Raw genomic sequence first — 10,614 nt, forward strand, 5'->3', positions numbered from 1 at the left:
TTAATATTGGCTTCAGAAGAAGACCCCCTCCTCCCCGCAGTGAAGAAGAAACTCCCGAACTTTAGATTCTTTAATCCTTCCATTTGTTACAGAAGAGAGGGTGAGAAGGTTTTGTGAATGCCAAATCTGGAAAGGAAAGAAATCTTTCTTTATTAATAAGTCCTTTGGGTCATCACATAATCCCCAGATAAAGTACAAACAGCCTGGCCTGCTGGTTATCTGCACATGCTGTATTTCATGTACGCAACAAAAATGATAGATTGGGGAGCTTCAAGCGCATGATCTATCCTTGATGATTTGTTAACATCTCTACAGGAGCTTTTCAAAGGACCAAGTAATTGTGTTTAAATGAATAAATTAAAAAAAAAAAACCTCTGTGTTTCATTATCACTCCTAGGAAAGCATTGATCTGTAGGTTTTGTTCATATGTACCTAATATTGCTAACAATATCTGCTGTAAAGCACTGAGTCCAGCACCAGTTTGACATAGACCCTGGTTTTGGTTTTAAATTAGAAACTCTTTGAGAGGGGCACCCTCTGTTCCTCCTCTATGTTTGTACAGCATCTAACATTTTTACCTCACTTTATGCATGCTAAATAACATTTCCAAAAAGTTGTAGTTGTATTGGGTTGTGTACTCCCACAGTGAATTCACACTGGATATTGTCTATGGTCATTCATGAAAACCCCTAAAAATGATCACAAATCTAACCTGCACAGCAGAGGGCAGGGCTGAGGGCAGAAATGATTGCTCATTTTCAACTGCTCTGAGCTGATTTTGATAACAGAAGCAGGGGCGAGGCATTTCTGATAATGCCCGACACCAGAAGGAAAAGAAGTGCATCTCGCTATCTCATTTTTAATTGTTAGCACAAGTGGCACCTGTGTTTGTGTTCTGCACAACTCAGAAACCACTTCCCAGGTACATTATACTAAGCAACAGGGGAGAGCATTAAAAACAGAGTGCTGTTCTGAAGCAGGGTGAGGACAGAAGAGCATAACCATGTAATACAAGAGCACGCAGTTCCAGGAGAAGTTTCTCAACTTCTGACCCCAAATCTCCACTCAAACTTAACCGCCTTGAGCAATCCTCTGGAGAGCAGCTCCCCCTGAATCCTAGTATGTCATCTCTGAATCCAGGCAGCTGCAAGCGCTTTCAGTTCAGAGGGCCGATCGTCACACAATATATTTTCCCAAGCATGAATTGAATCACAGGATCATCATCATCATCTAATACATTTGAAATTCTTTGATGACTATGCCCTAGGGCCTCTATGCATCTTAGCAGAAGTGCTCAAACATAATTAACCAAACTAGGCATCAAAGCTTGTCTGAGTAATGTGAGGAGTGGAAGCAGAACCAACAGAAAGTACCAGGCAAATAAGTGAACAGTGGGTGCATCTACACATGCGCCCCCACTGTGCAGTCCCAGCAGCGCACAGATTGTTTCCAACCCTACTGTGCAGTAGCAACAGTTACTTGGTGCTTCTTCACAGTAGTGGCGGTGTCATGGTGAGTGCCCACAGATGTTATGTCGCTATAGTGATGAGCTACGTCACTGTAGCTTGTTGCTAAGGTAACATAGCAAGTCGTGTAGATGCACTCAGGGTCTCCTCTCCCTTACACCAGTTTAAGACCAAGGTAGTTGCACTAGCTCCACTAATTACCCCTGATATATACCAGTTCAAGTGAGAGCAGAGTCAACTATTAGCATGACGTGTTCCAGAACAGGTTTGTTAAGTTGGTGCAGGCTCTATGAAGCGCTATTAAGGGATAGGGAGAGTTGGGTTTCGGTGTGGGTGTTACTTGCACTGATTTACATGATGCTGCCAGAAGTGCTAGGGAGTACCATTTGAGTAACATGTAAGGGGCTATACCTATAGCTATATCTATACCTCAGTAGTACGGCACTTCCTGGCACTATCTCGAGGCATGCCAGGCCTGCTCTGTACACATTAGCGCCTCAACTGAAAGTGTCATCATCATTGAAACAGCACAGAGCACTCTCCAAGATACTCTGCCTGTTATAAAAAAGTATTGATGCATGCTCACGGCCATACTACTTGTGTTTTGGGAGGCAGCATGTGCAGCGTGGGTGTCATGTGCCTTGGTGCAACACCCACTATCAGCATACTGAGGGGACACAGCCATAGCCTCGCTTAGCATCTACCACATCCTGGAGTTATGCATTCGATCTACATAAGTTTCCAGTAGTAAGTTCCTGCGGCAGTTAAAGGTCTACTTCTGAAGAACCTTAATATTAATGCTGAGAAGCTCAGCGCCTATCTTGTGCCCAAGCCCTGTTAGGATTCACAACTTAGGCTTTCTTCTACCTATGTACCTGGTAAGGCTTAATCCAGTGAGAGTTCCCTGAACATGTGTGATGGTTTGGACCCCACGCAAAACCCAGCCGGAGGAAGAGGACAAGGACACGACATACCCCACATTTTATACAATCATACAAGAATATGAATATAGCTAAATATATGAATATATTATATGTATGAAATATACATCATTGTAACTTTCTATAGTATTATGTATATTGATTCAAGGGAAACCAAGAGAGAAAAAGTGACCACAATTCTATAGCATATAACAGGGGTCAGCAACCCCCGGCACGTATGCCAAGCATGGCATGCAAGGCCATTTTGCTCAGCACACCACGGCCAGCCCAGGCTCTAAGCAGCTGCTGCCAATCACAGAGCCCAGGATGCTCCCAGCAGGCAGCTAGGAGGCTCAGACCGGGCTCCGTGGGCCGGCTGCAGCCAGGAGGCTGCAAACAGCTGCTTCGAACTCTAGCATGTTGACACTCCAGCACCTTCCAAGGTAGATATTGTGAGGTTTTTCGGCACTCTGGCCAAAAAATGTTGCCTACCCCGGCATATAACTTTGTGGTTAGGGCACTCTATTTAGAAGGCAAAGACCCAAGTTTCAGTCCTTCCTACACTGAATATTTCTCTATTCAAGTGTTCCATAGGAAGGGAATTAGGTGCCTAAATTCCTTCCAGATTCTGGACCTAAGCCAGTTTTGAAAGTGGAACTTAAGCACTTTGGCAATTTTACCAAGGATTTATGAATTGGCTGATCAACTCATCTGCCATTGTATTGAAAATTAGTCAATAGTTTACCAAGGGAAACACAGGGGTAAGCAAGTAGACAATTTTGTGACTGACAGCCTTCCTTCTCTCTCAGTGTTATTGAAAGTACAGCTGCTACATATGCCACTCACATGCAGATTGTCAGAAACAGGTTATCTGTTCTCAGAGTTTGCAGGTAGTTTGTATGGTAAGATATGTAATGCAAGGTGGGGTTGTGGGAAACCTAGCTTCATGTTATGGGTTTTGCATTCTCAGTCTGTTCTAGCAAATATATCTGATGCTCAACACAGCTTAAATGAAAGTTCACTGGTTCTTAGGTAAGAATAATTCATTTTACCCATAAACCTTACATATTTGCTATTACTGCTGGAGGGATCATTATACCTCTAATGCTCCTTGTTTCTACTTTGCAAGTGAGAGTAGATCCCCTAAAGAACTGGCTAAAGACCACACACAAACTTCCTTAGAAGGACATTATAACAAGGCCCAAGGCTCTAAAAGGTATCTTTAAAAAAATTAACCTCAGCTGCAAGTACCATATATATTATGATATTGTATTAATACTGTATATTCGGCTATCCCTGATAGCAGCAATCTCCAGAACATGCCCATCCAGAATGCTCTCTCTCTGCTAGGAAAGCCAGGCACAAGCTTGGCAATTCTGTTTACATGACTCTCAGGACCTGAATGCGGTTGCTTGTCTGAATGCAGTGAACCTAATGCAAACAGACCTTCCATTCAGCAAACTGGTTAAATACATACGCTTCACTTCAGCCCGTAAGCCTGTTTTTAACTTAAACACATGCTTACCTGCTTTCTTGAAGGGGAGCAGGTTGCTGAATTGTGAACATGGGGAAGAAACCAAAATAGTCACTGGAGGAGTAAAATGGACTAGATTCTGGTCTCACACCCATATAAATCCCATGCTGCTCTGCACTACCTAGAGATTCCTCACATCAACTGGCACATACACGTACTACCCCATTCCTGGCCTCTATGAATATATAGGCATCCGACGTTACTTCCCTGAGCTGGTGTGCCCGTTTTCTCTGACTTTCGCAGCTGGCTCCTAGTGATAGTTGGCAAATCTCTTTTTTCCCCCCATGCTGAGATAATTGCATTGACTAGCACCTCCCTAACTCACTACCCTTGCCTGAAATTGCTCATTCAGTCTCCCTTCAGACTAGGGCCATTGAATAATTTTGTTTCTTGCACCGTTTAAATTGCCATTCTCCCTCATGTTGTCATCTTCCACATCACATACATTTTCTATAATTGCTTCTGTTACATGTAAAATGGCATAACAACTGCAGCAAGAGCAAAGGCTCCCTGGCTTGAGTTCTCATTGTCCTTCTCTGGATTGGTGAGTCATGTCTGAATGGTTTACATTTTCTGCTCAGAAAGGTCCCTCGGGTTTTATGGGTCAGTTTTGCTTGTGCTTTGCTTACAATAAAACCTTTATTTGTGTTTGTCATGCTGATTCTTGTACAGTAATTACCTTGAGGCTCTGATAAGTAATCACTGAGCTCCACTCCTGTGGTCTATGATTTCTGTGGCACCATAGTATGGAATTATAGAATAATGTGTGGTGGATTAGCTATTCTCCAATGGTAACGAGCCAGAAAAAAAGATATTTCATACTCAGCTCCCCTTCTATCTTCTCCCACCCTTTTTCAGTCACCTTACCTTTCATCAGAGCATAATTGGAGAAATGAAAACTGCATTCCCAGGAGGGGAATAATCCTCAACACTGAATGCAATGTACAGTACTAAGGAAGAACAACAACTATTTAAACAGGCAGAACAAGAGTGGGTAACTGGGAGGAGGCTATGATCAAGAGCTACCATGCTTAGATGTATGTGGATGAGTTAAAAGAAGTCTTATCTGACCAGAAAACACCTTCAGGTAAGGCCAACATATTTTAGCTATGTACATAGAGAAAAAAGTGTTTTGAGGATATATTTTTCAAATATTAATCATCTTAGGAGTAAAAAAACACTTCTCACTTTCTGGTAACATATAGAAAAAACAGACAGCAAAGAGCCCAATAGTCCATTTGCCTCTGCGGACTGTCATTGCTCATCACTCTTAGACATAGCTATAAGAGCGTAATTCTCTGCTCTTGGCAGCAATGGGGCATGGGGCAGTGGCAAGACTACAGGCAGTGGCAATAGCCAGCTGGCAGCTGCAGTGGCCATTATTTTTGTGCCCTGTTCCAAAGTCAATGCCTGGGGCTGCTGCCCTGGTTAATCACCCCGTCTTCCACCCCGTCCCCTTCCTCCAATGCTTAGTTACGCTACTGAATTTAAGGTTATTGGGGAGAAGATGCAGTTTTACATTTCATGGAAAACAGAATGCAAACATGGCTTTTCCGCAGGTTAATGTATTCCAGATCTAATGTTCAGATCAATAGTTCAGTTGAAAACAAAACCAGTTTCTAACTGGAGTTTACTGATTTAGGGTGCACTCTAGAAACACGTTTTCCTACGTGACCTGTCCAGAACTGAGATAAAAGGCGATATTTTAAGGTCATTTTTAAGGTGATTCAACATTAAAGATGAAAACCACAATCAGCGTCTTTCAGCTCTGAGGCTGAATACATAATATCCACCATTTTGCCATACACAGTCACTGCTCTAATTTAATTCTGACTGCCTTGCCGACTGCTTTGGGGATAACCTGAGTAAAAAACACATTTTATATTTGGACCCCACGCAAAACCCAGCCGGAGGAAGAGGACAAGGACACGACATACCCCACATTTTATACAATCATACAAGAATATGAATATAGCTAAATATATGAATATATTATATGTATGAAATATACATCATTGTAACTTTCTATAGTATTATGTATATTGATTCAAGGGAAACCAAGAGAGAAAAAGTGACCACAATTCTATAGCATATAACAGGGGTCAGCAACCCCCGGCACGTATGCCAAGCATGGCATGCAAGGCCATTTTGCTCAGCACACCACGGCCAGCCCAGGCTCTAAGCAGCTGCTGCCAATCACAGAGCCCAGGATGCTCCCAGCAGGCAGCTAGGAGGCTCAGACCGGGCTCCGTGGGCCGGCTGCAGCCAGGAGGCTGCAAACAGCTGCTTCGAACTCTAGCATGTTGACACTCCAGCACCTTCCAAGGTAGATATTGTGAGGTTTTTCGGCACTCTGGCCAAAAAATGTTGCCTACCCCGGCATATAACTTTGTGGTTAGGGCACTCTATTTAGAAGGCAAAGACCCAAGTTTCAGTCCTTCCTACACTGAATATTTCTCTATTCAAGTGTTCCATAGGAAGGGAATTAGGTGCCTAAATTCCTTCCAGATTCTGGACCTAAGCCAGTTTTGAAAGTGGAACTTAAGCACTTTGGCAATTTTACCAAGGATTTATGAATTGGCTGATCAACTCATCTGCCATTGTATTGAAAATTAGTCAATAGTTTACCAAGGGAAACACAGGGGTAAGCAAGTAGACAATTTTGTGACTGACAGCCTTCCTTCTCTCTCAGTGTTATTGAAAGTACAGCTGCTACATATGCCACTCACATGCAGATTGTCAGAAACAGGTTATCTGTTCTCAGAGTTTGCAGGTAGTTTGTATGGTAAGATATGTAATGCAAGGTGGGGTTGTGGGAAACCTAGCTTCATGTTATGGGTTTTGCATTCTCAGTCTGTTCTAGCAAATATATCTGATGCTCAACACAGCTTAAATGAAAGTTCACTGGTTCTTAGGTAAGAATAATTCATTTTACCCATAAACCTTACATATTTGCTATTACTGCTGGAGGGATCATTATACCTCTAATGCTCCTTGTTTCTACTTTGCAAGTGAGAGTAGATCCCCTAAAGAACTGGCTAAAGACCACACACAAACTTCCTTAGAAGGACATTATAACAAGGCCCAAGGCTCTAAAAGGTATCTTTAAAAAAATTAACCTCAGCTGCAAGTACCATATATATTATGATATTGTATTAATACTGTATATTCGGCTATCCCTGATAGCAGCAATCTCCAGAACATGCCCATCCAGAATGCTCTCTCTCTGCTAGGAAAGCCAGGCACAAGCTTGGCAATTCTGTTTACATGACTCTCAGGACCTGAATGCGGTTGCTTGTCTGAATGCAGTGAACCTAATGCAAACAGACCTTCCATTCAGCAAACTGGTTAAATACATACGCTTCACTTCAGCCCGTAAGCCTGTTTTTAACTTAAACACATGCTTACCTGCTTTCTTGAAGGGGAGCAGGTTGCTGAATTGTGAACATGGGGAAGAAACCAAAATAGTCACTGGAGGAGTAAAATGGACTAGATTCTGGTCTCACACCCATATAAATCCCATGCTGCTCTGCACTACCTAGAGATTCCTCACATCAACTGGCACATACACGTACTACCCCATTCCTGGCCTCTATGAATATATAGGCATCCGACGTTACTTCCCTGAGCTGGTGTGCCCGTTTTCTCTGACTTTCGCAGCTGGCTCCTAGTGATAGTTGGCAAATCTCTTTTTTCCCCCCATGCTGAGATAATTGCATTGACTAGCACCTCCCTAACTCACTACCCTTGCCTGAAATTGCTCATTCAGTCTCCCTTCAGACTAGGGCCATTGAATAATTTTGTTTCTTGCACCGTTTAAATTGCCATTCTCCCTCATGTTGTCATCTTCCACATCACATACATTTTCTATAATTGCTTCTGTTACATGTAAAATGGCATAACAACTGCAGCAAGAGCAAAGGCTCCCTGGCTTGAGTTCTCATTGTCCTTCTCTGGATTGGTGAGTCATGTCTGAATGGTTTACATTTTCTGCTCAGAAAGGTCCCTCGGGTTTTATGGGTCAGTTTTGCTTGTGCTTTGCTTACAATAAAACCTTTATTTGTGTTTGTCATGCTGATTCTTGTACAGTAATTACCTTGAGGCTCTGATAAGTAATCACTGAGCTCCACTCCTGTGGTCTATGATTTCTGTGGCACCATAGTATGGAATTATAGAATAATGTGTGGTGGATTAGCTATTCTCCAATGGTAACGAGCCAGAAAAAAAGATATTTCATACTCAGCTCCCCTTCTATCTTCTCCCACCCTTTTTCAGTCACCTTACCTTTCATCAGAGCATAATTGGAGAAATGAAAACTGCATTCCCAGGAGGGGAATAATCCTCAACACTGAATGCAATGTACAGTACTAAGGAAGAACAACAACTATTTAAACAGGCAGAACAAGAGTGGGTAACTGGGAGGAGGCTATGATCAAGAGCTACCATGCTTAGATGTATGTGGATGAGTTAAAAGAAGTCTTATCTGACCAGAAAACACCTTCAGGTAAGGCCAACATATTTTAGCTATGTACATAGAGAAAAAAGTGTTTTGAGGATATATTTTTCAAATATTAATCATCTTAGGAGTAAAAAAACACTTCTCACTTTCTGGTAACATATAGAAAAAACAGACAGCAAAGAGCCCAATAGTCCATTTGCCTCTGCGGACTGTCATTGCTCATCACTCTTAGACATAGCTATAAGAGCGTAATTCTCTGCTCTTGGCAGCAATGGGGCATGGGGCAGTGGCAAGACTACAGGCAGTGGCAATAGCCAGCTGGCAGCTGCAGTGGCCATTATTTTTGTGCCCTGTTCCAAAGTCAATGCCTGGGGCTGCTGCCCTGGTTAATCACCCCGTCTTCCACCCCGTCCCCTTCCTCCAATGCTTAGTTACGCTACTGAATTTAAGGTTATTGGGGAGAAGATGCAGTTTTACATTTCATGGAAAACAGAATGCAAACATGGCTTTTCCGCAGGTTAATGTATTCCAGATCTAATGTTCAGATCAATAGTTCAGTTGAAAACAAAACCAGTTTCTAACTGGAGTTTACTGATTTAGGGTGCACTCTAGAAACACGTTTTCCTACGTGACCTGTCCAGAACTGAGATAAAAGGCGATATTTTAAGGTCATTTTTAAGGTGATTCAACATTAAAGATGAAAACCACAATCAGCGTCTTTCAGCTCTGAGGCTGAATACATAATATCCACCATTTTGCCATACACAGTCACTGCTCTAATTTAATTCTGACTGCCTTGCCGACTGCTTTGGGGATAACCTGAGTAAAAAACACATTTTATAAAACTAAATAGACACATCTAAGTTAGATGGGGCATAAGTGATCATCTTTAAACAACCTAATAACAGGCCATGGAAAAATATCTCATGATACTTTGTTATTGGATTAATAAAACAAGGTGAACGTTTATGAATCATAATCTTAACTTTGAGCCATGGCAGAACAGAGCAAGAAATAAAATATAGATGTCTAAATAGCTTCAAAATTATAACATAATTCAAATTCATAAATTCAGATAACAATAATTACAATAATGACTACATATTATTTCAGTTACGGTCATGCCTAAGGGCCCCATTTGGGAAAAGGGCCCCGTAGTGTATGAGATGTTGTTTACAACATAGGAAGATCAGGTGTCTACCCTGAAGAACCAATAATCTGATTAGAGACAAGCACAGCAAATAAGTATAACAGACAAAAGGAGGGAATAGGACAGAGAAGATGAGTAACAGCCAGCTCCAAGACTGTTGTTTCTTAGGTTAGCTGTATATGATACTTGATGGATTCTAGATCATCTGAATATTTTTGATTTTATAAAACCCCCCAAGTAATTCAGAATAAGGAGTATCTTTTTGTCCTAAGTTTGGCTAGACCTGGTAAAGCAGGGCCCTGGTCCATTCTGGGGACTACAGTCACATAAAGAATAACAACAGCAACAAGGGCAATTCCCAGTGTCACTTGGTCCAACTGTAATTGGCTGGCTGTTCTCTTGCAGATATTATAAGCTAAATGGGTTATATGGGGGGATTCATATACTTAGAAAGTGGGTACAAGAGGGGGGTTTTGTCTGAAAGACAAAGGAGCTTTCTAAAGTAGGAATGGAGAGGCACTAACTAAAAGCTGAAATTGTTGGATGCTATAAGAGGAAAGTAGGGGTAGGAAGGAGGACTTGGCAGGAAGATGGTCAACAGAAGTCATGCTGGCATGGTTTTGGGCGATAAGAGGGCTGTCTCTGGGAAGACAGTGGAGCGAGAGAAGAAAAGTGTAGGAGGAGGAAAGATGCAGGTGGTGGTGGAGAAAGGAAGAGGAGAGGGATGGAGAGACTCAAGTCTTTACCAAGGACAAAGTCTTTGTTCATCAAATACACACCAAAGTCTTAGGAAAGGAGATTTAATCAGAGGATAGACAATGTTATGTAGTAAGGGCAGTTTGGAGTTACGGCGTGGGGAGATAATAGTGTGAAGCATAGGTGAATTATCACAGTAGGATGAAAGAAGAATTCACATAAAGATAACTTAGCTGCCACAAGCTTATCTTTGCACCAACAATTTGGTAGAGAGTTATGATGCAAAGATGTAAAGTCAATTCGTACTTTTTAAACACTCTGAATGAATGCTTGCCAAAGTGTAGCCTTTTTTTGCCAGTCTCAGAGAGATCTAGAAAATGAGCCAAATT

The sequence above is a fragment of the Alligator sinensis genome, unplaced genomic scaffold (genome assembly GCF_000455745.1).
Source record: "Alligator sinensis unplaced genomic scaffold, ASM45574v1 scaffold330_1, whole genome shotgun sequence".
NCBI classification, from domain to species: domain Eukaryota; kingdom Metazoa; phylum Chordata; order Crocodylia; family Alligatoridae; genus Alligator; species Alligator sinensis.